Source organism: Schistocerca nitens, chromosome 2 (assembly GCF_023898315.1).
Source record: "Schistocerca nitens isolate TAMUIC-IGC-003100 chromosome 2, iqSchNite1.1, whole genome shotgun sequence".
Taxonomy (NCBI): Eukaryota; Metazoa; Arthropoda; class Insecta; order Orthoptera; family Acrididae; genus Schistocerca; species Schistocerca nitens.
This window is the reverse complement of record NC_064615.1, coordinates 94161236-94188568: the sequence shown is the minus strand read 5'-3', so window position 1 is coordinate 94188568 and position 27333 is coordinate 94161236. Positions and strand designations below refer to the sequence as shown.

At 44.6% G+C, this 27333-nt stretch overlaps 31 non-coding genes across 31 annotated transcripts; 16 read left to right on the top strand and 15 right to left on the bottom strand.

Annotated features, from left to right (window-relative positions):
- The first annotated feature begins 3491 nt into the window (after positions 1-3491).
- Positions 3492-3580, top strand: Trnay-gua (transfer RNA tyrosine (anticodon GUA)). The gene is given in 2 exon segments: positions 3492-3528; positions 3545-3580. It is a non-coding gene; the product is annotated as a tRNA-Tyr (tRNA).
- Positions 3581-3938: 358 nt separating this feature from the next.
- Positions 3939-4010, bottom strand: Trnaq-cug (transfer RNA glutamine (anticodon CUG)). Its single transcript has one exon. It is a non-coding gene; the product is annotated as a tRNA-Gln (tRNA).
- A 248-nt stretch (positions 4011-4258) lies between these two features.
- Trnay-gua (transfer RNA tyrosine (anticodon GUA)) lies at positions 4259-4347 on the top strand. Its single transcript is given in 2 exon segments — positions 4259-4295; positions 4312-4347. It is a non-coding gene; the product is annotated as a tRNA-Tyr (tRNA).
- A 358-nt stretch (positions 4348-4705) lies between these two features.
- Positions 4706-4777, bottom strand: Trnaq-cug (transfer RNA glutamine (anticodon CUG)). The gene has a single exon. It is a non-coding gene; the product is annotated as a tRNA-Gln (tRNA).
- A 248-nt stretch (positions 4778-5025) lies between these two features.
- Trnay-gua (transfer RNA tyrosine (anticodon GUA)) lies at positions 5026-5114 on the top strand. The gene is given in 2 exon segments: positions 5026-5062; positions 5079-5114. It is a non-coding gene; the product is annotated as a tRNA-Tyr (tRNA).
- A 358-nt stretch (positions 5115-5472) lies between these two features.
- Positions 5473-5544, bottom strand: Trnaq-cug (transfer RNA glutamine (anticodon CUG)). The gene has a single exon. It is a non-coding gene; the product is annotated as a tRNA-Gln (tRNA).
- Positions 5545-11827: 6283 nt separating this feature from the next.
- Trnaq-cug (transfer RNA glutamine (anticodon CUG)) lies at positions 11828-11899 on the bottom strand. Its single transcript has one exon. It is a non-coding gene; the product is annotated as a tRNA-Gln (tRNA).
- A 248-nt stretch (positions 11900-12147) lies between these two features.
- Positions 12148-12236, top strand: Trnay-gua (transfer RNA tyrosine (anticodon GUA)). The gene is given in 2 exon segments: positions 12148-12184; positions 12201-12236. It is a non-coding gene; the product is annotated as a tRNA-Tyr (tRNA).
- Positions 12237-12594: 358 nt separating this feature from the next.
- Positions 12595-12666, bottom strand: Trnaq-cug (transfer RNA glutamine (anticodon CUG)). The gene has a single exon. It is a non-coding gene; the product is annotated as a tRNA-Gln (tRNA).
- Positions 12667-12914: 248 nt separating this feature from the next.
- On the top strand, positions 12915-13003 carry Trnay-gua (transfer RNA tyrosine (anticodon GUA)). Its single transcript is given in 2 exon segments — positions 12915-12951; positions 12968-13003. It is a non-coding gene; the product is annotated as a tRNA-Tyr (tRNA).
- A 358-nt stretch (positions 13004-13361) lies between these two features.
- Positions 13362-13433, bottom strand: Trnaq-cug (transfer RNA glutamine (anticodon CUG)). The gene has a single exon. It is a non-coding gene; the product is annotated as a tRNA-Gln (tRNA).
- Positions 13434-13681: 248 nt separating this feature from the next.
- Positions 13682-13770, top strand: Trnay-gua (transfer RNA tyrosine (anticodon GUA)). The gene is given in 2 exon segments: positions 13682-13718; positions 13735-13770. It is a non-coding gene; the product is annotated as a tRNA-Tyr (tRNA).
- Positions 13771-20163: 6393 nt separating this feature from the next.
- On the top strand, positions 20164-20252 carry Trnay-gua (transfer RNA tyrosine (anticodon GUA)). Its single transcript is given in 2 exon segments — positions 20164-20200; positions 20217-20252. It is a non-coding gene; the product is annotated as a tRNA-Tyr (tRNA).
- Positions 20253-20610: 358 nt separating this feature from the next.
- Trnaq-cug (transfer RNA glutamine (anticodon CUG)) lies at positions 20611-20682 on the bottom strand. The gene has a single exon. It is a non-coding gene; the product is annotated as a tRNA-Gln (tRNA).
- Positions 20683-20930: 248 nt separating this feature from the next.
- Positions 20931-21019, top strand: Trnay-gua (transfer RNA tyrosine (anticodon GUA)). Its single transcript is given in 2 exon segments — positions 20931-20967; positions 20984-21019. It is a non-coding gene; the product is annotated as a tRNA-Tyr (tRNA).
- A 358-nt stretch (positions 21020-21377) lies between these two features.
- On the bottom strand, positions 21378-21449 carry Trnaq-cug (transfer RNA glutamine (anticodon CUG)). Its single transcript has one exon. It is a non-coding gene; the product is annotated as a tRNA-Gln (tRNA).
- Positions 21450-21697: 248 nt separating this feature from the next.
- On the top strand, positions 21698-21786 carry Trnay-gua (transfer RNA tyrosine (anticodon GUA)). Its single transcript is given in 2 exon segments — positions 21698-21734; positions 21751-21786. It is a non-coding gene; the product is annotated as a tRNA-Tyr (tRNA).
- Positions 21787-22144: 358 nt separating this feature from the next.
- Positions 22145-22216, bottom strand: Trnaq-cug (transfer RNA glutamine (anticodon CUG)). Its single transcript has one exon. It is a non-coding gene; the product is annotated as a tRNA-Gln (tRNA).
- A 248-nt stretch (positions 22217-22464) lies between these two features.
- On the top strand, positions 22465-22553 carry Trnay-gua (transfer RNA tyrosine (anticodon GUA)). Its single transcript is given in 2 exon segments — positions 22465-22501; positions 22518-22553. It is a non-coding gene; the product is annotated as a tRNA-Tyr (tRNA).
- Positions 22554-22911: 358 nt separating this feature from the next.
- On the bottom strand, positions 22912-22983 carry Trnaq-cug (transfer RNA glutamine (anticodon CUG)). Its single transcript has one exon. It is a non-coding gene; the product is annotated as a tRNA-Gln (tRNA).
- Positions 22984-23231: 248 nt separating this feature from the next.
- On the top strand, positions 23232-23320 carry Trnay-gua (transfer RNA tyrosine (anticodon GUA)). The gene is given in 2 exon segments: positions 23232-23268; positions 23285-23320. It is a non-coding gene; the product is annotated as a tRNA-Tyr (tRNA).
- A 358-nt stretch (positions 23321-23678) lies between these two features.
- Positions 23679-23750, bottom strand: Trnaq-cug (transfer RNA glutamine (anticodon CUG)). The gene has a single exon. It is a non-coding gene; the product is annotated as a tRNA-Gln (tRNA).
- Positions 23751-23998: 248 nt separating this feature from the next.
- Positions 23999-24087, top strand: Trnay-gua (transfer RNA tyrosine (anticodon GUA)). Its single transcript is given in 2 exon segments — positions 23999-24035; positions 24052-24087. It is a non-coding gene; the product is annotated as a tRNA-Tyr (tRNA).
- A 358-nt stretch (positions 24088-24445) lies between these two features.
- Trnaq-cug (transfer RNA glutamine (anticodon CUG)) lies at positions 24446-24517 on the bottom strand. The gene has a single exon. It is a non-coding gene; the product is annotated as a tRNA-Gln (tRNA).
- Positions 24518-24765: 248 nt separating this feature from the next.
- Trnay-gua (transfer RNA tyrosine (anticodon GUA)) lies at positions 24766-24854 on the top strand. The gene is given in 2 exon segments: positions 24766-24802; positions 24819-24854. It is a non-coding gene; the product is annotated as a tRNA-Tyr (tRNA).
- A 358-nt stretch (positions 24855-25212) lies between these two features.
- Positions 25213-25284, bottom strand: Trnaq-cug (transfer RNA glutamine (anticodon CUG)). Its single transcript has one exon. It is a non-coding gene; the product is annotated as a tRNA-Gln (tRNA).
- A 248-nt stretch (positions 25285-25532) lies between these two features.
- Positions 25533-25621, top strand: Trnay-gua (transfer RNA tyrosine (anticodon GUA)). The gene is given in 2 exon segments: positions 25533-25569; positions 25586-25621. It is a non-coding gene; the product is annotated as a tRNA-Tyr (tRNA).
- Positions 25622-25979: 358 nt separating this feature from the next.
- On the bottom strand, positions 25980-26051 carry Trnaq-cug (transfer RNA glutamine (anticodon CUG)). The gene has a single exon. It is a non-coding gene; the product is annotated as a tRNA-Gln (tRNA).
- A 248-nt stretch (positions 26052-26299) lies between these two features.
- Positions 26300-26388, top strand: Trnay-gua (transfer RNA tyrosine (anticodon GUA)). Its single transcript is given in 2 exon segments — positions 26300-26336; positions 26353-26388. It is a non-coding gene; the product is annotated as a tRNA-Tyr (tRNA).
- A 358-nt stretch (positions 26389-26746) lies between these two features.
- Positions 26747-26818, bottom strand: Trnaq-cug (transfer RNA glutamine (anticodon CUG)). The gene has a single exon. It is a non-coding gene; the product is annotated as a tRNA-Gln (tRNA).
- Positions 26819-27066: 248 nt separating this feature from the next.
- On the top strand, positions 27067-27155 carry Trnay-gua (transfer RNA tyrosine (anticodon GUA)). Its single transcript is given in 2 exon segments — positions 27067-27103; positions 27120-27155. It is a non-coding gene; the product is annotated as a tRNA-Tyr (tRNA).
- The last annotated feature ends 178 nt before the right edge of the window (positions 27156-27333 follow it).

Sequence of the window (27333 nt, the reverse complement as noted above, 5' to 3'; positions counted from 1 at the left end):
GCCCCGGTGACTTTTGTAAAGGAGACTTGCGGACGGTTTCGTGGAGTTCCTCTTCAGTGAAATCAGTAAGAAGTCCTTCATTTTCCTCGTCTGACAGCTGAGGAACTATGCTGCCAAGAAATTCTTCGAAGGATTCTTCGCATAACGGACTGGCTGAATATAGATTGTGGTAATACTTGTAAACCTCGTTGACAATCTCTTTCTGAGAAGTAATGGTCAGACCGGTCGAAGTCTGGATCTCATCAAGAAAGGTTCGTCTCCTGTATTTGGCGTGTCGCAAGAGGTGATACAAGGAAGTAGTTTCGTCCGCTGATAATGTCTTGGCTTTTGACTTTACTTTTAATCCTTCCAGCTGTTGTTGTTTAATACGGAGTAATTTGGCCTTAGTTTTCTTAATGTCTTCCAAACGAATACCGGAAATGCTCGCCTGGTCATACAAGTTTCGTAACATTGCATAATAAAACTCTATGGTGTTCTTGATTTCTCGGGATCTTTGAAGACTGTAATGAATTAAAACGTTCCTCAGTTTTGGTTTTGCCCTGTTGCACCACCAGTCTGTAACAGTCACATAGCGATCTACCGAGCGCAAGCACATATTCCACGTTTCGTGGACAACATCTGCTAATTCATTGTCCTGTAGCAAAGAGACGTTCAGCTTCCACTGACTTCTTAAACGGCGAGTTGGTTGTGCCCTTAAATTGAGAGAAGCCAGCATACTGCAATGGTCGGAGAAATATACAGGAATCGTCTCGACTTTAACTAAAGATCTTTCCATACCTTGTGACACATATATCCTATCAATCCTGCTACAGGACTGTGTAGCTATGTACGTATAAGCAACAACAGTGGGATATTTAATTTCCCAAGTATCTCTGAGTTTTAGATCCGTGACTAGCCGCTTCAACTCGTTACAGCAATTAAAATTGGGAGTCTGATCTTTTTTATGGAGTACACAGTTAAAATCGCCGCCAATTAAAAGTTCTGGCGGGTTTTTCCGTAATAGATATATTATTTCTTCTCTAAAAAAATGTGCCCTTTCCGGTCTATTGGAGGTCCCTGACGGGGCATACAGGTTAATAATAGTAACGTCAAAAACGGTAATTCCTATTGCTCTGCCCGAGTCCAGCCTCTCGACATCAGTTACAGGGATCCCTTCCCGGATTAAAATTGCTGTCCCCACCTTTGTTTCGAGGGAGATGTTTAGTATTTCTACATAGCCTGCAACTTTAAGGTCAGGCATCACGACTTCTTGCAGCAAAGCAATGTCAGTTCCTGATTCGTAAAGGAAATCCTTGAGAGCAGCAACCTTCGGTTCTGACTTAATCCTGTTAATGTTTATAGTTGTTATTGTGTATGCCTGGCACATGTAGCTTCCTTATGAAAATAAGGACAAAAAATCCCGACTGTCAGAGAAAAGTAACAATTACTCCTGGAGGTAATAGAAGAAAAGAAGAAAGAAAAAAAAACTATACTAAAAACAGTCAACTACGAATTTGGCATATTGGTAATTCCGTTGTCACCGAAATTGTGCAGGAACATGGTGGCATTTAGCAGTATCATTTCTCGAGTGAGACTTGGCTGTGTCAGTTCAAGGACGGATTCTTTACCAGGTCAGACTTATCTTTACAGTGGGGTTTTGCACCATCAAGTTTCTTTGAGTTTTTCTCGGGGGATACTTCAGAAATTATTTCATATGATACGTTTTTGGCTTTCACATCCTCTTTTCCGAGTTTTTGTTTATCGGCGTTACGAGATGCTTTGAGGTTCGGTTGAGGTTTTATCCTGCGTCTTTGAACCTCTGCAGTGGCAGTGTGTGACCGCGAGTGATCCGCATCTTGCGCCGATTGGGCGGAGGTGGCCTCGACACAGTCCTGTTTGTTAAGTCTAGTTCCAGTTTCAGTTCCTTCCGCGGCCTCTATCGGTGCAACGGGAAGGGAGTGCGGTGGGTCTGTAGATTCGCAGGGCTGAGTCCGATCCATCGCTTTCTGTTCCTCAGAACTCGACTCCTGTGTCGCCGTGATCGGAGCCAGTGTTTTCGCGTCCATGTGTTCTAACGCTGTGGCAGCAGCAGCTGGCGGCGGGAGGGCCTCTGCTGCTGGCGTCACTGCCGCATGTTTACTGTTTACGTCCTCACCCGCACCCTCACTGCATTGCTTTTGTTTACGGTTGGACTGCGATGTATCATCGTCGGAACAGTCTTCAGTTGTGTCTAAAGGTCTCTTTTTAGTTTGCAGATCGCATTCGTGGGTAGAAGAACTGCGATCGGTAATTACATGCAAGGGAGGAAAATCAGCGACATTTACGGCAGTTACATCAGAAGTACTAGCTCCATCATTACTGGCTGGGGGAGATTGATGAATGTTAGGCAGGACATCATTAAGCGTTAGACGCTGACGCTGCGTAAGGCTATTTTTAAGGACATAGACACGGCGAGGACAGTCTTGACGGAAATGACCCGTTTCATTACAAATATTACATGTCTGGACCTGCCCTGAATATACGATATGCGCTTTATGACCAGCAATAGAAAGAAAAGATGGTATATTGGCTTTAACTTCCATTTCTACGGAACGTATGCCATTGAAACACTGTAATTTATACAATTTTGACCACCTTTCGTTGACAATGGACTGGATCTCCCCGTATTTCGAAAGCGCCTCTTTAATCAGCTGATTATCTACTTCAATAGGAATGTTTAGCACTCTTACAGTTTTATACGTGATATCCGCTCTCCGAATCGAAACACTACTTTTAGACCCATCTCTATGCACAAATTCAGCAACACTACCCCACCTCAACAACAGCTTCTCAACATCCACAGGATTAAAAAATTTTACAAAGACACAGTATTTGTCAGCATCTAATTGGGTGGTATGTACGGAATCAGAACTTACTCCAATGAAGTCGGTCAGCCAGTCATGGATTTCCAAAGCCGTAGGTTGCACTGCACGTGTTTCCTTCTCGAAAGAGAAAACCAGGGTATTTTTCCGGACAATTCCAGCCATTTTTCTTCAGTTACGAGGAGATCCCGGTAATAAACCGAAATTCCTCCAAAACACAACCGTTAGAACGGACGAGAGCACACAGAAACTTTGCACAATAATACCAGACACGTAGAATCACAGAAACTGACAAACAGCAACAAACTAAAGCTCAGGACTTGGCGTCACCACTAACGTACACGGAGCAGCGGCGGACACGTCCTAACGCGCAGACAGCTAGAGCCGGAATGACCATGGAACCAGACAGGAGCATGGGACTCGTAAATACACTTAGCAGTACTCTGGCATACTTCAGACACTTCCTACTTGCATTTTTTAACTTAATTGACACGATCGAGCATTATAAAACTTAATCTGGGCAATGTTTGCAGCTGCAGCCGATGACTGCATTTCCTGTGCGTCTATATGACCGCGCTGAGTAGCAGTGTGTGGAAATGAAAGACAGGGACGGACGTAAAGCAATCAGTACGAATAAGAAAGCATGCACAGCCTCTGGTAGCTCAGTTGGTAGAGCGGTGGACTGTAGTGGACGATTCACAGTTATCCATAGGTCGCTGGTTCAAATCCGGCCCAGAGGACTGTTTTTCTAATCTCAGGAGCAAAGAGGCTCCAGAGCATGCCCACTCGGTCAGAACCTCCCTATGTTTTAAACCTATTTTAAAGGAAATTCATTTGCTCAGCTTATAATAGCTAGTTGATAATCATGGGATTCTTAGCCTTCGTAGGATAATGATATTTCTTCGAATTACCGTAAAATTGCTTGCTCTTACAGGCATTACTCGTTTAATGTGCTATATAGGTCACATAGTCGCACCAATATTCAACAGTTTCACAGACGTCTCGTTTTTTACACAAACGTAGAAACTAAATCCCTGAGCCTATCGCTGCTACTTGCTCGGCGAGAAACGCTTATTACAGAAAATTTAGACTAAACGAAGGTTCCACCGAGATTCGAACTCGGATCGCTGGATTCAGAGTCCAGAGTGCTAACCGTTACACCATGGAACCAGACAGGAGCATGGGACTCGTAAATACACTTAGCAGTACTCTGGCATACTTCAGACACTTCCTACTTGCATTTTTTAACTTAATTGACACGATCGAGCATTATAAAACTTAATCTGGGCAATGTTTGCAGCTGCAGCCGATGACTGCATTTCCTGTGCGTCTATATGACCGCGCTGAGTAGCAGTGTGTGGAAATGAAAGACAGGGACGGACGTAAAGCAATCAGTACGAATAAGAAAGCATGCACAGCCTCTGGTAGCTCAGTTGGTAGAGCGGTGGACTGTAGTGGACGATTCACAGTTATCCATAGGTCGCTGGTTCAAATCCGGCCCAGAGGACTGTTTTTCTAATCTCAGGAGCAAAGAGGCTCCAGAGCATGCCCACTCGGTCAGAACCTCCCTATGTTTTAAACCTATTTTAAAGGAAATTCATTTGCTCAGCTTATAATAGCTAGTTGATAATCATGGGATTCTTAGCCTTCGTAGGATAATGATATTTCTTCGAATTACCGTAAAATTGCTTGCTCTTACAGGCATTACTCGTTTAATGTGCTATATAGGTCACATAGTCGCACCAATATTCAACAGTTTCACAGACGTCTCGTTTTTTACACAAACGTAGAAACTAAATCCCTGAGCCTATCGCTGCTACTTGCTCGGCGAGAAATGCTTATTACAGAAAATTTAGACTAAACGAAGGTTCCACCGAGATTCGAACTCGGATCGCTGGATTCAGAGTCCAGAGTGCTAACCGTTACACCATGGAACCAGACAGGAGCATGGGACTCGTAAATACACTTAGCAGTACTCTGGCATACTTCAGACACTTCCTACTTGCATTTTTTAACTTAATTGACACGATCGAGCATTATAAAACTTAATCTGGGCAATGTTTGCAGCTGCAGCCGATGACTGCATTTCCTGTGCGTCTATATGACCGCGCTGAGTAGCAGTGTGTGGAAATGAAAGACAGGGACGGACGTAAAGCAATCAGTACGAATAAGAAAGCATGCACAGCCTCTGGTAGCTCAGTTGGTAGAGCGGTGGACTGTAGTGGACGATTCACAGTTATCCATAGGTCGCTGGTTCAAATCCGGCCCAGAGGACTGTTTTTCTAATCTCAGGAGCAAAGAGGCTCCAGAGCATGCCCACTCGGTCAGAACCTCCCTATGTTTTAAACCTATTTTAAAGGAAATTCATTTGCTCAGCTTATAATAGCTAGTTGATAATCATGGGATTCTTAGCCTTCGTAGGATAATGATATTTCTTCGAATTACCGTAAAATTGCTTGCTCTTACAGGCATTACTCGTTTAATGTGCTATATAGGTCACATAGTCGCACCAATATTCAACAGTTTCACAGACGTCTCGTTTTTTACACAAACGTAGAAACTAAATCCCTGAGCCTATCGCTGCTACTTGCTCGGCGAGAAACGCTTATTACAGAAAATTTAGACTAAACGAAGGTTCCACCGAGATTCGAACTCGGATCGCTGGATTCAGAGTCCAGAGTGCTAACCGTTACACCATGAAACCAGACAGGAGCATGGGACTCGTAAATACACTTAGCAGTACTCTGGCATACTTCAGACACTTCCTACTTGCATTTTTTTAACTTAATTGACACGATCGAGCATTATAAAACTTAATCTGGGCAATGTTTGCAGCTGCAGCCGATGACTGCATTTCCTGTGCGTCTATATGACCGCGCTGAGTAGCAGTGTGTGGAAATGAAAGACAGGGACGGACGTAAAGCAAATCAGTACGAATAAGAAAGCATGCACAGCCTCTGGTAGCTCAGTTGGTATCGGACAGTCAGCCGGCGGACGCGGTCGAGGTCGGACGTGCTGTGCTGCGCGCCGCGCCGTCGTTGTTTTCGTGTGGTGAGTCACTGCGCTTGCTTCAGTGTCTCCCAGTGTTTTGGTGTAATCTGGAAATGAACTCGATTTCGTGATGTCTCAACCGAGTAGGAAAGACACATTGAAGTTTACTTTTGACAGAAACTTTGTCCGACCTAAATCTTTTGAAGTTGAGCAATGGTTGAAGTAAAGATAGGACTTGAGGATATAATCGGGATACATCTTTCGATTGTCAGTAGCACCGTTTTCGTTAAATTAGCTCGATCAGACATGTGTGAGAAAATAGTTGAATCTTGTGGTGGTATCCTCAAATTTAAACATAGCGATGGCAATGTGGGTGAAGTTGTTGTTTCGCATGCCGGCCTAGGAATACGGACTGTTCGACTCTTTGAACTTCCATTTGAAATAACCAGTGAACAGATCAACGCAGTGCTCTGTCCCTACGGTAAAATCATCAGCAATATTGCGGAACGTTGGTCTAGTGCACATAAATTCCCGGTTCTTAATGGGGTGCGGCAATTGAAAATCGAGCTGCAGAAGCACATCCCGTCTTATGTTCACATATGCGGGTATCGTGCGATAGTAATGTACGATGATCAGCCTCGAACGTGTGCCGCATGCAACTCGACAGGTCACGTGCGTGCCGAATGCATGCAGAGGCGAGTGGCGCAGCTGCCTGCCGGCGAGGCAGCCAGGCCCCCCGCGATGACAACACTGCCTGTGACGTACGTCGCCGTGGCGCGTGGGCTTTCAGCTACATCCACGGTCACCGAAATCAGTGAAAATACTGTTGTGCCTGCGCCAGTGACGCAAATAGGGACTGTTGCAACGCCGGAAGAGACCCCACCTAAACCCATAGAAGTATCGCCGTCCGTAGTAGTCACAGAAGAACAGGCATCCGACATGCAAACGGCTGCGTCCCAATCGGCCGCTGCTACTCCACGGGGGGAATCTCCAGCAGGTTCCGATCAAGGCCCACACAATCGTACGTCTCCCAGAAAAACTAAAAAACGGAGAGTTGCCCGCCAGGGTGCAGAACAGATTGCACCGGTTCTGCGCGAAAAGGCTAAACAGATAGGTGAACAACTCAGTGACAAAGCATCTGATAGCACAAACCATGATCATCCCTCAGCCAGTTTACCATCAGTCCTTGACAATGTCTCAGATGCTCTCCCTCTGAACCCTGAACAGTCAGCTCAACTCCGAACCGACTGTGATGTCCGCATGGTCAAACTCTATCCTGCACCAGAGTCGGTAACGACCTCGACACAACCGCCGCCAACTAGTTGGGCGGACGATACAGAATCCACTGCCGAAGTAGACAGTATGGATACTTCCGAAACGGTGACAGCCGTCGCTTCAGTCTCCAAAGTCGACGATGTTACCGAGAAAGATAACGCCTCGACAGAAACTGCCGCGCAAAAAGAACGCACGACTGATCCCTTTTCAACCGGAGACTATTTTTAACTCTGCCTTTAAAGTGACTGTCAATACATGTTTTTGTTATCTGGAATTGCTTCCAAAGTGCTTCTACGACGTGACTTGTTTTTTCCAGCGTTATTTCTGTTTGATATCGGACTGATTTTAGGTATTGCTCCTGTTTACTCCACCACTATTCCGCCACAGGCCTATCGACTTGCTACTCTCAATATTAATAAGATCCGTAGCGCTCTTAAACTGCAACACTTAAAGGACTTTTTATATGCAGCTGATGTAGACATTTTATTTGTACAAGAAGTAACAGAGATCAGACTTGATTGCATACCAGGTTATAATGTGATCACTAATCCTGGGGCCGGTTGCGAATTAGGTACAGCTTTTATTGTGAAGGAAGGTATCATTATTACCGACGTCACAAAACTGCCGAACAGTAGGGGCATTGCGGGCACTTTTTATAACAACAGACTAATTAATGTCTATGCCCCATCCGGTTCCAGTAATAGACGTCAAAGAGCAGAATTTTTTAAAGAAGAAATAGTTCCTCTCTTTGGCGTCCGCCACACCAATGTCATCTTCGGAGGCGACTTTAACTGTGTCATCAGTGCAAAGGACCAGACTCCCAATCTTAACAAATCACTTGAACTGGAACGAATTGTACGAGACTTGCGCTTAGTTGATTCTTGGGAGCTCAAGCATGGGGCAGCACCTGGGTTTACCCATATCACGACCCATTCGGCAAGCCGTCTTGATCGAATTTATGTCACACCCACTTTGAGGAATAACATTCTGCAGTCAGAAGTATGGCCAGTGGCTTTCTCAGACCATGCTGCATACATCTGTACTATAAGTCTAGACCGACAACGGACGTGTCGATACAGGGGCCTGTGGAAATTAAATGTTTCACATCTACAAGACTCGGCGTGTCAAGAAGCCTTCCTCAATACCTGGCGAGAATGTGAGCAACGATTTGCCTCTTATAATTCGGCCATTGATTGGTGGCTGAGGTGCGCCAAACCTAAAATTAGGTGGTGTTTCATGAACTACGCACGGGAAAAGAGCTTTTGGCTTCAAAGGACGATCAATTTCTATTTTCATTGTCTGCGGGAACTGTACATGCTCGGTACTTCGGCTGTCGATAATTGTCAACGAATTAAGAAAATCCAGGCCAAAATCCTAACCCTAAGGAGGACGCAGCTAGAAGGCTACAAAGTCAGGTCGCGGGTCCAGACAACTGTACACCAAGAACTCACCTCAGTCTACCATATGATCCAAGAAAGTAAGAATGGGTCCCGTAAAATACTGACGGAGTTAATTGCTGAGGATGGCGCAACGCTGACTACGCACAACGAGATTAAAGCGGCGGTGCTAAACTACTTCACCACCTTGATGTCAAATAAAGAAGTTAACGTGCAAGCGCAGGATGCTCTTTTGAATAATTTGCGCAACAGAGTCAGTCTCGTGGACGCGGAAAAGCTATTAGACGTGGCGACCGAAGAAGACGTGGAATATGTACTCTGGAAAAGTGCTAAGAATAAATCCCCCGGACCTGACGGAATTCCCGCCGAATTCTATCAAAAATTCTGGAACACCATAAGGGCGAAGATCACTTGCATCTGTAACGAACTTCTAGACCACAACAACGTGATCCCCACCAGCTTCTGTGAAGGCATAATCGTTCTAATTAAAAAAACCTCAGGCAGTGCAAACGTAAAAAATCTAAGACCGATAACGCTGCTCAACAGCGACTATAAAATCTTTGCGAGACTTTTGGCCCAAAGGCTTAAATCTACAATGACCAGTATCATTGGCCCTTACCAGACCAGCGTGGGCAAGGATCGGAAAATTCGACAGACTCTGTGCGACTACCGTGATTTAATCTCTATTGCGGAAGTCTGTAAGCTGAAATGTGCCATCATATCTTTGGACTTCGACAAAGCCTTTGACAGGGTAAACCACCAGTATCTCTTTCGTACCATGTATGCGATGGGTTATCCACCTGGGTTCGTCGCAATTATAAAACAGATGGTAGCGACTAATTTATCCAGAGTCATCATCAATGGCCAGCCTACCCGAGCAATCGAGATAGCCAGTTCCGTCAGGCAGGGCTGCCCAATGTCCATGGCGCTTTTTGCGATTGCCATTGAGCCTTTGTTAGCTACCCTGACGCAAAGTTTACAGGGCATCGTCATACATGGATCCCGAGTAGTGTGCAAGGCGTATGCAGACGATGTCGGTTTCCTTGTACTAAATAGAACTGAAGTGGAGACCGCACTACAGCTAGTCAGGCAATATGAGCACGCGTCAGGTGCACAACTAAACTGGACAAAGTCCGGAATATTCAATATTGGCCGCGGCCTCGGATCGCACCCTCACAGACAACTACGTCAGCTGAAGATATTCAAGTGCCTTGGAATTGATTTTCAGAGTAATATTCGGCACACCATTGCAACCAACTATCGAAAACTTCTACGGACTATTCGTGCCAGCATACGGGAACACAGTGTACGGAAACTAAATGAAATTCAGAAAGTAACGGTCGCAAATGTCTACCTCACCTCGAAACTCAATTATATCGCTCAAGTTTTACCAATGTCTGCACTCACTGCAAAACGAATCATGTCAGCATTAGGACAGTTTGTCAGCCGTCACCACATTTTTAAAGTTCAGTTTGACACCTTAACGCTTGCCACAGAAAATGGTGGCTTAAATCTTGTCGATGTTGAAAAGAAGGCGCAAGCTTTATATATATCAACAACTTTCCACCAATGGAAACACTCAGCTGATAGTCTCGCTGCTCACCTGCTTACTGAGATAGCTCCGGCCGACCTCAGTCCACCTATCACGGTGCAACATATTCCAAACGGACTTTACCACTTAAAATGGTTTTTACTGGAGTACAGTTATGTACACACAAGGATCCCCGAACAAGCAATGAAGACAGTGAAACACGTGTACCAGGAACTCATGAAAGATAAGAAGAAAAATAACATTGAAGAAAAATACAACTTTTACGACTGGAAGGTAATCTGGGAGAACATCCATTGTCCGTCTTTGCCGTCTACACTAAAAGCCACTTGGTATTTCGCAGTTAACAGAAAATTGGCAACTAACTCCAAACTACATAACATACACCTCGCAGACTCACCTTTGTGCACAACGTGTAATTTAATGGATACTGATGAACACAGGTTTGTGTGCGACAACATAAAAGATATATGGGAATATATCACGAACAAGTTAGCACTCATTAGTAGAACATCGCCCAGATATATAACACCTGCTGCCTTTCTGACGCCGGACGATACCCCGTACCCACGGACGAGAAGGAACGCACTAAACTGGTTAAAAGCCGCTACTGTACATTACTTATATACAAAAGAAGACAAGAGTAAAGAAGACTTCTGTGTCTATCTTACAACTCAGCACCATATGCTAATGAAAACGAAAAACTATAAGGATAACTTCGCCAACTACCTGCTCAAAACTGTAACGTAAAAAAAAAAAAAAAAAAAAAAAAAAACAAAAAAAAAAAAAAAAAAAGAGACTACCACATCAATTGATTGAATTTCATGTTAACGAACATTCAGCAGCTACTCACTCAAGATCAGACGGACCATCTATAAGGCGAATAATATGTCATGTTGACCGAACCACAAGTTACTAACACCACTGAAGTAATCAATTGGCAAGAGATCAAGCTTCATTTCGTAAGAAGAAGAAAATTCAGTTTTCTCTTTCGAGCAATATTTTAGTTCTCTTTCAATTTCGCAGAGTTCAGAACAAAGCTTTTTAATTTTAGAAGCAATGGATTTTCAATTTTCTTTTAACTTCCTTGACGTTTTCTGTTACCACAAGGCACTGGAGCCGCCATAAATTTCAGTTACTATTTCCTTAATATGGATGCTTGTATCGTAAACGAAGCATGTAATCCACATCGTTTTCATTTTCCTTAAATCAAAGGCCTTTGATGCCACACCGACGAAGGTGAATTAATGGCGAGCAGAAGGACGGGCTATAAGGGGTGGATGGAGGCCCGAAAAAAAGAAAAATAAAAGAAAAAAAAAAATAAAAAAAAAAAAAAAAAAAAGTTGGTAGAGCGGTGGACTGTAGTGGACGATTCACAGTTATCCATAGGTCGCTGGTTCAAATCCGGCCCAGAGGACTGTTTTTCTAATCTCAGGAGCAAAGAGGCTCCAGAGCATGCCCACTCGGTCAGAACCTCCCTATGTTTTAAACCTATTTTAAAGGAAATTCATTTGCTCAGCTTATAATAGCTAGTTGATAATCATGGGATTCTTAGCCTTCGTAGGATAATGATATTTCTTCGAATTACCGTAAAATTGCTTGCTCTTACAGGCATTACTCGTTTAATGTGCTATATAGGTCACATAGTCGCACCAATATTCAACAGTTTCACAGACGTCTCGTTTTTTACACAAACGTAGAAACTAAATCCCTGAGCCTATCGCTGCTACTTGCTCGGCGAGAAACGCTTATTACAGAAAATTTAGACTAAACGAAGGTTCCACCGAGATTCGAACTCGGATCGCTGGATTCAGAGTCCAGAGTGCTAACCGTTACACCATGGAACCAGACAGGAGCATGGGACTCGTAAATACACTTAGCAGTACTCTGGCATACTTCAGACACTTCCTACTTGCATTTTTTAACTTAATTGACACGATCGAGCATTATAAAACTTAATCTGGGCAATGTTTGCAGCTGCAGCCGATGACTGCATTTCCTGTGCGTCTATATGACCGCGCTGAGTAGCAGTGTGTGGAAATGAAAGACAGGGACGGACGTAAAGCAATCAGTACGAATAAGAAAGCATGCACAGCCTCTGGTAGCTCAGTTGGTAGAGCGGTGGACTGTAGTGGACGATTCACAGTTATCCATAGGTCGCTGGTTCAAATCCGGCCCAGAGGACTGTTTTTCTAATCTCAGGAGCAAAGAGGCTCCAGAGCATGCCCACTCGGTCAGAACCTCCCTATGTTTTAAACCTATTTTAAAGGAAATTCATTTGCTCAGCTTATAATAGCTAGTTGATAATCATGGGATTCTTAGCCTTCGTAGGATAATGATATTTCTTCGAATTACCGTAAAATTGCTTGCTCTTACAGGCATTACTCGTTTAATGTGCTATATAGGTCACATAGTCGCACCAATATTCAACAGTTTCACAGACGTCTCGTTTTTTACACAAACGTAGAAACTAAATCCCTGAGCCTATCGCTGCTACTTGCTCGGCGAGAAACGCTTATTACAGAAAATTTAGACTAAACGAAGGTTCCACCGAGATTCGAACTCGGATCGCTGGATTCAGAGTCCAGAGTGCTAACCGTTACACCATGGAACCAGACAGGAGCATGGGACTCGTAAATACACTTAGCAGTACTCTGGCATACTTCAGACACTTCCTACTTGCATTTTTTAACTTAATTGACACGATCGAGCATTATAAAACTTAATCTGGGCAATGTTTGCAGCTGCAGCCGATGACTGCATTTCCTGTGCGTCTATATGACCGCGCTGAGTAGCAGTGTGTGGAAATGAAAGACAGGGACGGAAGTAAAGCAATCAGTACGAATAAGAAAGCATGCACAGCCTCTGGTAGCTCAGTTGGTAGAGCGGTGGACTGTAGTGGACGATTCACAGTTATCCATAGGTCGCTGGTTCAAATCCGGCCCAGAGGACTGTTTTTCTAATCTCAGGAGCAAAGAGGCTCCAGAGCATGCCCACTCGGTCAGAACCTCCCTATGTTTTAAACCTATTTTAAAGGAAATTCATTTGCTCAGCTTATAATAGCTAGTTGATAATCATGGGATTCTTAGCCTTCGTAGGATAATGATATTTCTTCGAATTACCGTAAAATTGCTTGCTCTTACAGGCATTACTCGTTTAATGTGCTATATAGGTCACATAGTCGCACCAATATTCAACAGTTTCACAGACGTCTCGTTTTTTACACAAACGTAGAAACTAAATCCCTGAGCCTATCGCTGCTACTTGCTCGGCGAGAAACGCTTATTACAGAAAATTTAGACTAAACGAAGGTTCCACCGAGATTCGAACTCGGATCGCTGGATTCAGAGTCCAGAGTGCTAACCGTTACACCATGGAACCAGACAGGAGCATGGGACTCGTAAATACACTTAGCAGTACTCTGGCATACTTCAGACACTTCCTACTTGCATTTTTTAACTTAATTGACACGATCGAGCATTATAAAACTTAATCTGGGCAATGTTTGCAGCTGCAGCCGATGACTGCATTTCCTGTGCGTCTATATGACCGCGCTGAGTAGCAGTGTGTGGAAATGAAAGACAGGGACGGACGTAAAGCAATCAGTACGAATAAGAAAGCATGCACAGCCTCTGGTAGCTCAGTTGGTAGAGCGGTGGACTGTAGTGGACGATTCACAGTTATCCATAGGTCGCTGGTTCAAATCCGGCCCAGAGGACTGTTTTTCTAATCTCAGGAGCAAAGAGGCTCCAGAGCATGCCCACTCGGTCAGAACCTCCCTATGTTTTAAACCTATTTTAAAGGAAATTCATTTGCTCAGCTTATAATAGCTAGTTGATAATCATGGGATTCTTAGCCTTCGTAGGATAATGATATTTCTTCGAATTACCGTAAAATTGCTTGCTCTTACAGGCATTACTCGTTTAATGTGCTATATAGGTCACATAGTCGCACCAATATTCAACAGTTTCACAGACGTCTCGTTTTTTACACAAACGTAGAAACTAAATCCCTGAGCCTATCGCTGCTACTTGCTCGGCGAGAAACGCTTATTACAGAAAATTTAGACTAAACGAAGGTTCCACCGAGATTCGAACTCGGATCGCTGGATTCAGAGTCCAGAGTGCTAACCGTTACACCATTTTTTTTTTTTTCTCTACGACTTTTTTTTTTTTTTTTTCGGTTTTCCCAACTGAGCTATTTTTTTTTATTCACCATTTTTTTCTTGTTTTTAATTTCTTTTTATTTATTTTTTTTAATTTTTTTTTTTTTATGTGATGCACGTGAGTGCTAGGCAGCCGGCGGCAAGGTGGGCAGGGGTCGCAATCCTGAGGCCTGGCCACGATGTCACCGCCATACCCTGCACCCATTTGCATCGTTTTGTGATGTGAATTTATAGTTCTATATTTATTACTACATTTTGTTTAATTTGTAATGGGGCGTCATGTGTGTTCCATTGTTTTTATAAATATAACAGAATGTTAAAATGAAATCCATGTCTGGCCTTAGGATTACGCAGCACAGTATGAAATCCAGCACAGCAGGGACTCAAAGTTGGTCTTCGCGTAGAAAGAATTTTCTCAGTTTCCATGTCGTTAATAAGTATTGTGCATTCGGTTTCCCGATGGGTGAGTGTGTATTGCTGCTTCTCAAAACCCTGAGCATGCCATGCATTGGAAGATGCGCGCTGGTAACGTGGTGACACCATAGAGCAGGGACATGCCAAACAACCATTTCCCGTATTGTAAAGCCTCTTGATAGGAGGAATAGAAGCTGCTGGAAACTCCTGGTTCGTACTAAATCTGCGTGCAGCTTTGATGAAAAATAATGCGAAATGAAAGTAAACAAATGAGGAGCCTCTTCTGGGTGTCGCTCTGCGGAACCAAAAGTAAAGTGCTGTCATTTGAAAATGAAAAGGAACTCCAAAAAACAAGTAAATGTTCGAGGCCGAGTGCACTGTGCACTCAGTACCGCCGTTTGACCCATGATGCAAATCACCCACAGCTGATGGTGCGGAGCAGACCATATCCATGGAAACAATAACAGTATAACAAATAAGTGAAAAAAAAATCCGTCCAATGGATCTGTAAACTTAAATTCTGCCATCACTTAAAGCAATAGTGAGAAAATTTTGAAACTGGTCTTGATACTGTCGCAATTTCTTAATCGCATAGTACTCTTCGATGAGGTACATCTGATAATCGTGTAGCGTTGGCGTTTTATGGACGAGCATGTAATAGACGAACTGGCCCATGAGCCAGACATAACTATTATTCTTAGATTGAGGATAAAGCTGCCAGTCTGGTTGGAGCGCGTCATAAAGTTGAATGGAAGAATCCGACGTCCTATTAATGACAGCGAGTTTCTTTCGTGTCCACTGCCATATTTGTGTTTGATCCCGGCAGTGGAAAAGATGCGGCAGCGTTTCCACTAAGTTACACTTCTCACAAAACGGGGTGGGCCGCAGCTTGATTCTGTGCAATTTCTCGCCAGTGGGAATCACCTCATTGACAGCGTCATACCAAACAGATCGAACTCTGGAGCGAAGGAGCGGATAACTAATGTTCTTCCATACATTTCTCCAGTTTTTGCCTAAATATTTCTTCTCAATTGGGTTATCCAGCTGCCGTTTAGTAAGAGCACGATAGGTCGCCGCCGTGTTGAACGGATGCGGGTTGTCCTGAACATAGCTGAGCTCCACATAATACCGCCGGATATAGCCAAGCTCAGGATGAATGTGTCCCACAGGCGTTGGCGCAGACATATCCTTTGGACGTAAGGTGTTGAAAAGCCGTTCCGTGAGACTATTTGGGTTACTGTGTAGTATGCGGGAAGTACGAGTTAAAAAAGTCGCCACACATTGGGATTCAACGTCTTTGACGCCTAAGCCACCTCGGGAACGAAGTAACGAGGTAGCTTTAAAGGAAACTTTAAAGATGTTCCCTCGCCAGACATACCAGCAAGCAAGTGCTAAAATTTTTTTCGCAATGGCTGTCGGGATTGGTAAAACAGCGGCAGTGTGATAGAGCTTACTGAAAACGTAACTATTAATAAACTGTGCCCGCTGCATCCGGTCTAAAGACCGCATGTTATGTTCTTTGATCACCGCACGTAAGATGGTAAGCTTGCGTTCCCAATTCACGTGGAGCATGGTCTGGGGGTTCGGTGATATAACCAGGCCGAGATGCCACAGGTCTTCGGTCTTGTCCAACCAAGAAATATCGATGGAGTGGGGGTTGCGACCGAACGGCATGATTTTGGACTTTCGCTCATTAAGTCTAGCGCCACAAGCGACAGAGTACTGATGGACAATCCGACGAACTGACCCCAGCTCTGCGGTGTTAGTAATAAGCACACTGATATCGTCGGCATAGGCGTGGCAAACCGTTTTTGTGTTTAACGTTTGCAACCCGTGTAAAGTTACGTAAAACTTTTTAAGAAGTGGCTCTATAGCGATCGAGAATAGCGTCATAGAAAGGGGGCACCCTTGTCGCACTGCCTGTCGTATGGGCACGGGGGCGGTTAACTGGCCGTTAACCTTCACGCGTGAAGACGTTCCGCAGATACATTTCTGAATAAGCTGCCGAAACCGCTGGTTGAATCCCATCTGACTCATTGTGCGCAATAGAAAGCCGTGATTAACTCTATCAAACGCCTTATCAAAGTCGAGAAACAATAACGCCAAATCAGTGTTGGTAATCCAAGTTAAATAAGTCAGGTCGCGATATTCACACAGGGCATTTAACATCGATCGACCACTGACTGCACTCGTCTGATAAGGGCCAAGTACTTTGCCAAGAAGTACTTTAAGCCTGGTGTTTATAATCCTAGTCAAGATCTTAAAATCGGAGTTAAGCAACGTAATTGGCCGAAAGTCATTTAACATAGTCGGATTGGATGTTTTAGGAACCAGGACAACCATTCCTTCCGTGAACTGCGGGGGGAAGGCAGCATGCGATAACAGTTCGTTATACATGGCGGTCAATTCGTCGCCGATCACATCCCAGAACCGTGAATAAAATTCGACCGGCAAGCCGTCTAAGCCGGCGGCTTTGTTCTTGGCAGCGCACGCAAGGATGGACTTAACTTCAGAGTTTGTGACATTGGCCATGAGAGCAGCGTTATCATCCTGATCGACCGTGGAGGCGATGTCGTTTAAAAAATCGTCCCCCGCCGATAGATCGGTATCTGACTCGGAATAATGTTGTCGAAAATAATCGAAAACATGCGTCTTGATAGCACCCTGCTCATTGTACAGATTCCCGCCAGCATCCTTCAGATGAGCAATAATTTTTTGTTTACCACGTTTGGTTTCCCGTATGAGATGGAATAACGATGCGGACTCGTGGGCGACGTCATCAGAAGAGCGCGACCGTACCCGATTGCCAACAAGCGCTTCACGAACTAAAGCAATAATTTTGGCTTTGATACGCTTGATGCGGATCAGGTTGTCGGACAAAGCAGAGGGATCGCTGTACAGCTGGCGTAAACCGAGGAAATAAAATTCTAGAGACCGTTTCCTCCAATAAGCCCTGGTCCTGGCAAACTGGCAAATACATTTCTTAATCCGCGGCTTAACAAACTCCGTCCACCAAAGAACGCGCTCCCTATACCGAGCTTGCCTCTGGAGGCACTGCTGCCAGGTGTCAACGAGGCAACGCCGTAAGTCCGCGTCATCTAGCAGCGAGACATTCAGCTGCCACGTGCCGCGTCCCAAAAAGGTGTTCTGACGCACATGCCGAAGCGTGATATGGTATGCGGAGTGGTCACTAAAACTGAGCGGCCAAAGTTCACAATCACGAATGGTATGTAAAAGATCTTGAGAAACATAAAACCTATCCAGACGGCTAGAAGAAGCAGCGCTCACATACGTATATCCCATCGTGTGTGGTCGAAGGTGACACCAACTATCTTGTAAATGCAGTCCATCGGTTAACGTTAGTAGCTCGGGACAAAAATTAAAATTCGGACTTTGATCTTCTTTGCGTAAAACGCAGTTGAAATCCCCACCCAGGATGATCTCCAGACGCACGTTTGTCAATAAGGGAACAACTGCAGCCCTAAAAAAATCACTTCTGTCCCTTCTGCCAGCGGACCCTGTCGGGGCGTACACGTTCAGGAGAAGCAAATCGTGTAATTGGGCGGCAATGCCGCGTCCCGTGTCTAAAATCGCTGTAGGGTGGTAAGCGATGCCAGCTTTGAATAAAATCGCAGTGCCCGCCTCAGTGCCAAGATTTAATATGGCATCATACCCAGGTATTTCTCCAACCTTGGGTGACACAACTTCTTGAAAGAAAACTATATCTATATCGGCGGCATATAGATAGTCGGTCAAGCATTTAAGTTTGACATCGGATGCGATCCTATTTAAATTAACTGTGGCAAGTTTATAATCTTGCATGGTGGGGATAGAAAGGGTCCGGTTTATTCACTTTCGTCTGCCCAAGACTTGTCAGCTGGCGTATGCTGATGGCCAGTATCCATCAGCTCAGAACGCGGACGGTCGACATGCATCTCCATATCGGCCTCCCCCACGTGGCGCGCGACGGAACCCATTTCATCTGCGCCGCCGCGTTCACTGCCGTCTTTTCGGATCTGCTTTATAGTGCGCTGCAATTTCTTTTCCAGAGTGCGGATCTCCTCCTCACTCTGCTTTCGTGCCGACCGCTTAGATTTCCCGGATCTCGGGGGAGGTGCGTCGCCGTCAGAAACGGTTTTGACGTCCGTCAAGAGACTGTGTGTAGAGCCTTCCTCAGATAGGTCACTGCCGAGAGGGAGGGGTGTGGGGGGCGCAACGTCAGGGGGGCAAGAAACGCGGGACCCGTCGCCACCATCCGACAACTGTTTCAGCTCGACGGACGTAGTTGGAGTAGGGACGGGAGTCGGTCCTGCATGGTCGGCACGAAGGCCGACAGTCGGGGAAACCTGCAGGTGTGCAGCGTGGCTGTCGATATCGGGGACATCACTACGAACGGGACAGTCGGGGGTTGCCGCAGAGTTGTTTACAATGACCGCACCAGCGTCTGGAGTCACCGCAGGCGGTTGGTGGAGCGTCGGGTGTGTCGTAGGCGACACCATCAATGTCTGCGCGTAAGACAACCGATCGCCATCGTGCCCATCGAGAGGTGTAAGACGATGTTGCATTCCTCGGCGACCCGCCCGGACACGGGGACAAGCAGATTTTAAATGGTCGGTAGAACCACAAATTACGCAAGTTCGCGGTTGTCCTTCGTACATCACCAGCGCTCGAAACCCCTGCACCAAAATGTTGGACGGGATGTGCTTCGTCAAATCAATTTTCGCATTCCGAACGCCGTTATCAACATTGAAATGTTTGTAACCCCTCCATTGCTCGGCATGAATTTGCAACACATTACCGTAGGGAGACAAAGCTTGCCGAATTCTATCGAAGCTAACTTCGAAAGGCAGATTAAATATACGGACGGTTCGGAGCCCTAGTCCAGCATGACTAACGGATACTTTACAAATTTCGCCTTTAGAATTCACAAAATCCGCTGTGCCTGCCGTGAGGGTCATAATACGAACGCAAGGATCGTCACTAATCAATTTTACATAAACAGCGTTCGCAAGAAAATCATACGAAAACCCAAGAACTTCCTCATCTCGCAGACCTAATCGATCATAAAACCAGTCAATGAGTTCGTGAACCTGTGGTCGTACATATCCATACGGAAATCCAAATCGTAGCGTGTAACGTCTCAACTCATCTTCCATCACTTTCTTGAAGCAGTACTTACAGTACCAACAGCTGCGTGCGCCCTTAAGCACAGGCGAAGCGACCACTACCGCACGTCTGCACACGGCCGCGGCCGCGGCGGAACTACGATTTACACCATGGAACCAGACAGGAGCATGGGACTCGTAAATACACTTAGCAGTACTCTGGCATACTTCAGACACTTCCTACTTGCATTTTTTAACTTAATTGACACGATCGAGCATTATAAAACTTAATCTGGGCAATGTTTGCAGCTGCAGCCGATGACTGCATTTCCTGTGCGTCTATATGACCGCGCTGAGTAGCAGTGTGTGGAAATGAAAGACAGGGACGGACGTAAAGCAATCAGTACGAATAAGAAAGCATGCACAGCCTCTGGTAGCTCAGTTGGTAGAGCGGTGGACTGTAGTGGACGATTCACAGTTATCCATAGGTCGCTGGTTCAAATCCGGCCCAGAGGACTGTTTTTCTAATCTCAGGAGCAAAGAGGCTCCAGAGCATGCCCACTCGGTCAGAACCTCCCTATGTTTTAAACCTATTTTAAAGGAAATTCATTTGCTCAGCTTATAATAGCTAGTTGATAATCATGGGATTCTTAGCCTTCGTAGGATAATGATATTTCTTCGAATTACCGTAAAATTGCTTGCTCTTACAGGCATTACTCGTTTAATGTGCTATATAGGTCACATAGTCGCACCAATATTCAACAGTTTCACAGACGTCTCGTTTTTTACACAAACGTAGAAACTAAATCCCTGAGCCTATCGCTGCTACTTGCTCGGCGAGAAACGCTTATTACAGAAAATTTAGACTAAACGAAGGTTCCACCGAGATTCGAACTCGGATCGCTGGATTCAGAGTCCAGAGTGCTAACCGTTACACCATGGAACCAGACAGGAGCATGGGACTCGTAAATACACTTAGCAGTACTCTGGCATACTTCAGACACTTCCTACTTGCATTTTTTAACTTAATTGACACGATCGAGCATTATAAAACTTAATCTGGGCAATGTTTGCAGCTGCAGCCGATGACTGCATTTCCTGTGCGTCTATATGACCGCGCTGAGTAGCAGTGTGTGGAAATGAAAGACAGGGACGGACGTAAAGCAATCAGTACGAATAAGAAAGCATGCACAGCCTCTGGTAGCTCAGTTGGTAGAGCGGTGGACTGTAGTGGACGATTCACAGTTATCCATAGGTCGCTGGTTCAAATCCGGCCCAGAGGACTGTTTTTCTAATCTCAGGAGCAAAGAGGCTCCAGAGCATGCCCACTCGGTCAGAACCTCCCTATGTTTTAAACCTATTTTAAAGGAAATTCATTTGCTCAGCTTATAATAGCTAGTTGATAATCATGGGATTCTTAGCCTTCGTAGGATAATGATATTTCTTCGAATTACCGTAAAATTGCTTGCTCTTACAGGCATTACTCGTTTAATGTGCTATATAGGTCACATAGTCGCACCAATATTCAACAGTTTCACAGACGTCTCGTTTTTTACACAAACGTAGAAACTAAATCCCTGAGCCTATCGCTGCTACTTGCTCGGCGAGAAACGCTTATTACAGAAAATTTAGACTAAACGAAGGTTCCACCGAGATTCGAACTCGGATCGCTGGATTCAGAGTCCAGAGTGCTAACCGTTACACCATGGAACCAGACAGGAGCATGGGACTCGTAAATACACTTAGCAGTACTCTGGCATACTTCAGACACTTCCTACTTGCATTTTTTAACTTAATTGACACGATCGAGCATTATAAAACTTAATCTGGGCAATGTTTGCAGCTGCAGCCGATGACTGCATTTCCTGTGCGTCTATATGACCGCGCTGAGTAGCAGTGTGTGGAAATGAAAGACAGGGACGGACGTAAAGCAATCAGTACGAATAAGAAAGCATGCACAGCCTCTGGTAGCTCAGTTGGTAGAGCGGTGGACTGTAGTGGACGATTCACAGTTATCCATAGGTCGCTGGTTCAAATCCGGCCCAGAGGACTGTTTTTCTAATCTCAGGAGCAAAGAGGCTCCAGAGCATGCCCACTCGGTCAGAACCTCCCTATGTTTTAAACCTATTTTAAAGGAAATTCATTTGCTCAGCTTATAATAGCTAGTTGATAATCATGGGATTCTTAGCCTTCGTAGGATAATGATATTTCTTCGAATTACCGTAAAATTGCTTGCTCTTACAGGCATTACTCGTTTAATGTGCTATATAGGTCACATAGTCGCACCAATATTCAACAGTTTCACAGACGTCTCGTTTTTTACACAAACGTAGAAACTAAATCCCTGAGCCTATCGCTGCTACTTGCTCGGCGAGAAACGCTTATTACAGAAAATTTAGACTAAACGAAGGTTCCACCGAGATTCGAACTCGGATCGCTGGATTCAGAGTCCAGAGTGCTAACCGTTACACCATGGAACCAGACAGGAGCATGGGACTCGTAAATACACTTAGCAGTACTCTGGCATACTTCAGACACTTCCTACTTGCATTTTTTAACTTAATTGACACGATCGAGCATTATAAAACTTAATCTGGGCAATGTTTGCAGCTGCAGCCGATGACTGCATTTCCTGTGCGTCTATATGACCGCGCTGAGTAGCAGTGTGTGGAAATGAAAGACAGGGACGGACGTAAAGCAATCAGTACGAATAAGAAAGCATGCACAGCCTCTGGTAGCTCAGTTGGTAGAGCGGTGGACTGTAGTGGACGATTCACAGTTATCCATAGGTCGCTGGTTCAAATCCGGCCCAGAGGACTGTTTTTCTAATCTCAGGAGCAAAGAGGCTCCAGAGCATGCCCACTCGGTCAGAACCTCCCTATGTTTTAAACCTATTTTAAAGGAAATTCATTTGCTCAGCTTATAATAGCTAGTTGATAATCATGGGATTCTTAGCCTTCGTAGGATAATGATATTTCTTCGAATTACCGTAAAATTGCTTGCTCTTACAGGCATTACTCGTTTAATGTGCTATATAGGTCACATAGTCGCACCAATATTCAACAGTTTCACAGACGTCTCGTTTTTTACACAAACGTAGAAACTAAATCCCTGAGCCTATCGCTGCTACTTGCTCGGCGAGAAACGCTTATTACAGAAAATTTAGACTAAACGAAGGTTCCACCGAGATTCGAACTCGGATCGCTGGATTCAGAGTCCAGAGTGCTAACCGTTACACCATGGAACCAGACAGGAGCATGGGACTCGTAAATACACTTAGCAGTACTCTGGCATACTTCAGACACTTCCTACTTGCATTTTTTAACTTAATTGACACGATCGAGCATTATAAAACTTAATCTGGGCAATGTTTGCAGCTGCAGCCGATGACTGCATTTCCTGTGCGTCTATATGACCGCGCTGAGTAGCAGTGTGTGGAAATGAAAGACAGGGACGGACGTAAAGCAATCAGTACGAATAAGAAAGCATGCACAGCCTCTGGTAGCTCAGTTGGTAGAGCGGTGGACTGTAGTGGACGATTCACAGTTATCCATAGGTCGCTGGTTCAAATCCGGCCCAGAGGACTGTTTTTCTAATCTCAGGAGCAAAGAGGCTCCAGAGCATGCCCACTCGGTCAGAACCTCCCTATGTTTTAAACCTATTTTAAAGGAAATTCATTTGCTCAGCTTATAATAGCTAGTTGATAATCATGGGATTCTTAGCCTTCGTAGGATAATGATATTTCTTCGAATTACCGTAAAATTGCTTGCTCTTACAGGCATTACTCGTTTAATGTGCTATATAGGTCACATAGTCGCACCAATATTCAACAGTTTCACAGACGTCTCGTTTTTTACACAAACGTAGAAACTAAATCCCTGAGCCTATCGCTGCTACTTGCTCGGCGAGAAACGCTTATTACAGAAAATTTAGACTAAACGAAGGTTCCACCGAGATTCGAACTCGGATCGCTGGATTCAGAGTCCAGAGTGCTAACCGTTACACCATGGAACCAGACAGGAGCATGGGACTCGTAAATACACTTAGCAGTACTCTGGCATACTTCAGACACTTCCTACTTGCATTTTTTAACTTAATTGACACGATCGAGCATTATAAAACTTAATCTGGGCAATGTTTGCAGCTGCAGCCGATGACTGCATTTCCTGTGCGTCTATATGACCGCGCTGAGTAGCAGTGTGTGGAAATGAAAGACAGGGACGGACGTAAAGCAATCAGTACGAATAAGAAAGCATGCACAGCCTCTGGTAGCTCAGTTGGTAGAGCGGTGGACTGTAGTGGACGATTCACAGTTATCCATAGGTCGCTGGTTCAAATCCGGCCCAGAGGACTGTTTTTCTAATCTCAGGAGCAAAGAGGCTCCAGAACATGCCCACTCGGTCAGAACCTCCCTATGTTTTAAACCTATTTTAAAGGAAATTCATTTGCTCAGCTTATAATAGCTAGTTGATAATCATGGGATTCTTAGCCTTCGTAGGATAATGATATTTCTTCGAATTACCGTAAAATTGCTTGCTCTTACAGGCATTACTCGTTTAATGTGCTATATAGGTCACATAGTCGCACCAATATTCAACAGTTTCACAGACGTCTCGTTTTTTACACAAACGTAGAAACTAAATCCCTGAGCCTATCGCTGCTACTTGCTCGGCGAGAAACGCTTATTACAGAAAATTTAGACTAAACGAAGGTTCCACCGAGATTCGAACTCGGATCGCTGGATTCAGAGTCCAGAGTGCTAACCGTTACACCATGGAACCAGACAGGAGCATGGGACTCGTAAATACACTTAGCAGTACTCTGGCATACTTCAGACACTTCCTACTTGCATTTTTTAACTTAATTGACACGATCGAGCATTATAAAACTTAATCTGGGCAATGTTTGCAGCTGCAGCCGATGACTGCATTTCCTGTGCGTCTATATGACCGCGCTGAGTAGCAGTGTGTGGAAATGAAAGACAGGGACGGACGTAAAGCAATCAGTACGAATAAGAAAGCATGCACAGCCTCTGGTAGCTCAGTTGGTAGAGCGGTGGACTGTAGTGGACGATTCACAGTTATCCATAGGTCGCTGGTTCAAATCCGGCCCAGAGGACTGTTTTTCTAATCTCAGGAGCAAAGAGGCTCCAGAGCATGCCCACTCGGTCAGAACCTCCCTATGTTTTAAACCTATTTTAAAGGAAATTCATTTGCTCAGCTTATAATAGCTAGTTGATAATCATGGGATTCTTAGCCTTCGTAGGATAATGATATTTCTTCGAATTACCGTAAAATTGCTTGCTCTTACAGGCATTACTCGTTTAATGTGCTATATAGGTCACATAGTCGCACCAATATTCAACAGTTTCACAGACGTCTCGTTTTTTACACAAACGTAGAAACTAAATCCCTGAGCCTATCGCTGCTACTTGCTCGGCGAGAAACGCTTATTACAGAAAATTTAGACTAAACGAAGGTTCCACCGAGATTCGAACTCGGATCGCTGGATTCAGAGTCCAGAGTGCTAACCGTTACACCATGGAACCAGACAGGAGCATGGGACTCGTAAATACACTTAGCAGTACTCTGGCATACTTCAGACACTTCCTACTTGCATTTTTTAACTTAATTGACACGATCGAGCATTATAAAACTTAATCTGGGCAATGTTTGCAGCTGCAGCCGATGACTGCATTTCCTGTGCGTCTATATGACCGCGCTGAGTAGCAGTGTGTGGAAATGAAAGACAGGGACGGACGTAAAGCAATCAGTACGAATAAGAAAGCATGCACAGCCTCTGGTAGCTCAGTTGGTAGAGCGGTGGACTGTAGTGGACGATTCACAGTTATCCATAGGTCGCTGGTTCAAATCCGGCCCAGAGGACTGTTTTTCTAATCTCAGGAGCAAAGAGGCTCCAGAGCATGCCCACTCGGTCAGAACCTCCCTATGTTTTAAACCTATTTTAAAGGAAATTCATTTGCTCAGCTTATAATAGCTAGTTGATAATCATGGGATTCTTAGCCTTCGTAGGATAATGATATTTCTTCGAATTACCGTAAAATTGCTTGCTCTTACAGGCATTACTCGTTTAATGTGCTATATAGGTCACATAGTCGCACCAATATTCAACAGTTTCACAGACGTCTCGTTTTTTACACAAACGTAGAAACTAAATCCCTGAGCCTATCGCTGCTACTTGCTCGGCGAGAAACGCTTATTACAGAAAATTTAGACTAAACGAAGGTTCCACCGAGATTCGAACTCGGATCGCTGGATTCAGAGTCCAGAGTGCTAACCGTTACACCATGGAACCAGACAGGAGCATGGGACTCGTAAATACACTTAGCAGTACTCTGGCATACTTCAGACACTTCCTACTTGCATTTTTTAACTTAATTGACACGATCGAGCATTATAAAACTTAATCTGGGCAATGTTTGCAGCTGCAGCCGATGACTGCATTTCCTGTGCGTCTATATGACCGCGCTGAGTAGCAGTGTGTGGAAATGAAAGACAGGGACGGACGTAAAGCAATCAGTACGAATAAGAAAGCATGCACAGCCTCTGGTAGCTCAGTTGGTAGAGCGGTGGACTGTAGTGGACGATTCACAGTTATCCATAGGTCGCTGGTTCAAATCCGGCCCAGAGGACTGTTTTTCTAATCTCAGGAGCAAAGAGGCTCCAGAGCATGCCCACTCGGTCAGAACCTCCCTATGTTTTAAACCTATTTTAAAGGAAATTCATTTGCTCAGCTTATAATAGCTAGTTGATAATCATGGGATTCTTAGCCTTCGTAGGATAATGATATTTCTTCGAATTACCGTAAAATTGCTTGCTCTTACAGGCATTACTCGTTTAATGTGCTATATAGGTCACATAGTCGCACCAATATTCAACAGTTTCACAGACGTCTCGTTTTTTACACAAACGTAGAAACTAAATCCCTGAGCCTATCGCTGCTACTTGCTCGGCGAGAAACGCTTATTACAGAAAATTTAGACTAAACGAAGGTTCCACCGAGATTCGAACTCGGATCGCTGGATTCAGAGTCCAGAGTGCTAACCGTTACACCATGGAACCAGACAGGAGCATGGGACTCGTAAATACACTTAGCAGTACTCTGGCATACTTCAGACACTTCCTACTTGCATTTTTTAACTTAATTGACACGATCGAGCATTATAAAACTTAATCTGGGCAATGTTTGCAGCTGCAGCCGATGACTGCATTTCCTGTGCGTCTATATGACCGCGCTGAGTAGCAGTGTGTGGAAATGAAAGACAGGGACGGACGTAAAGCAATCAGTACGAATAAGAAAGCATGCACAGCCTCTGGTAGCTCAGTTGGTAGAGCGGTGGACTGTAGTGGACGATTCACAGTTATCCATAGGTCGCTGGTTCAAATCCGGCCCAGAGGACTGTTTTTCTAATCTCAGGAGCAAAGAGGCTCCAGAGCATGCCCACTCGGTCAGAACCTCCCTATGTTTTAAACCTATTTTAAAGGAAATTCATTTGCTCAGCTTATAATAGCTAGTTGATAATCATGGGATTCTTAGCCTTCGTAGGATAATGATATTTCTTCGAATTACCGTAAAA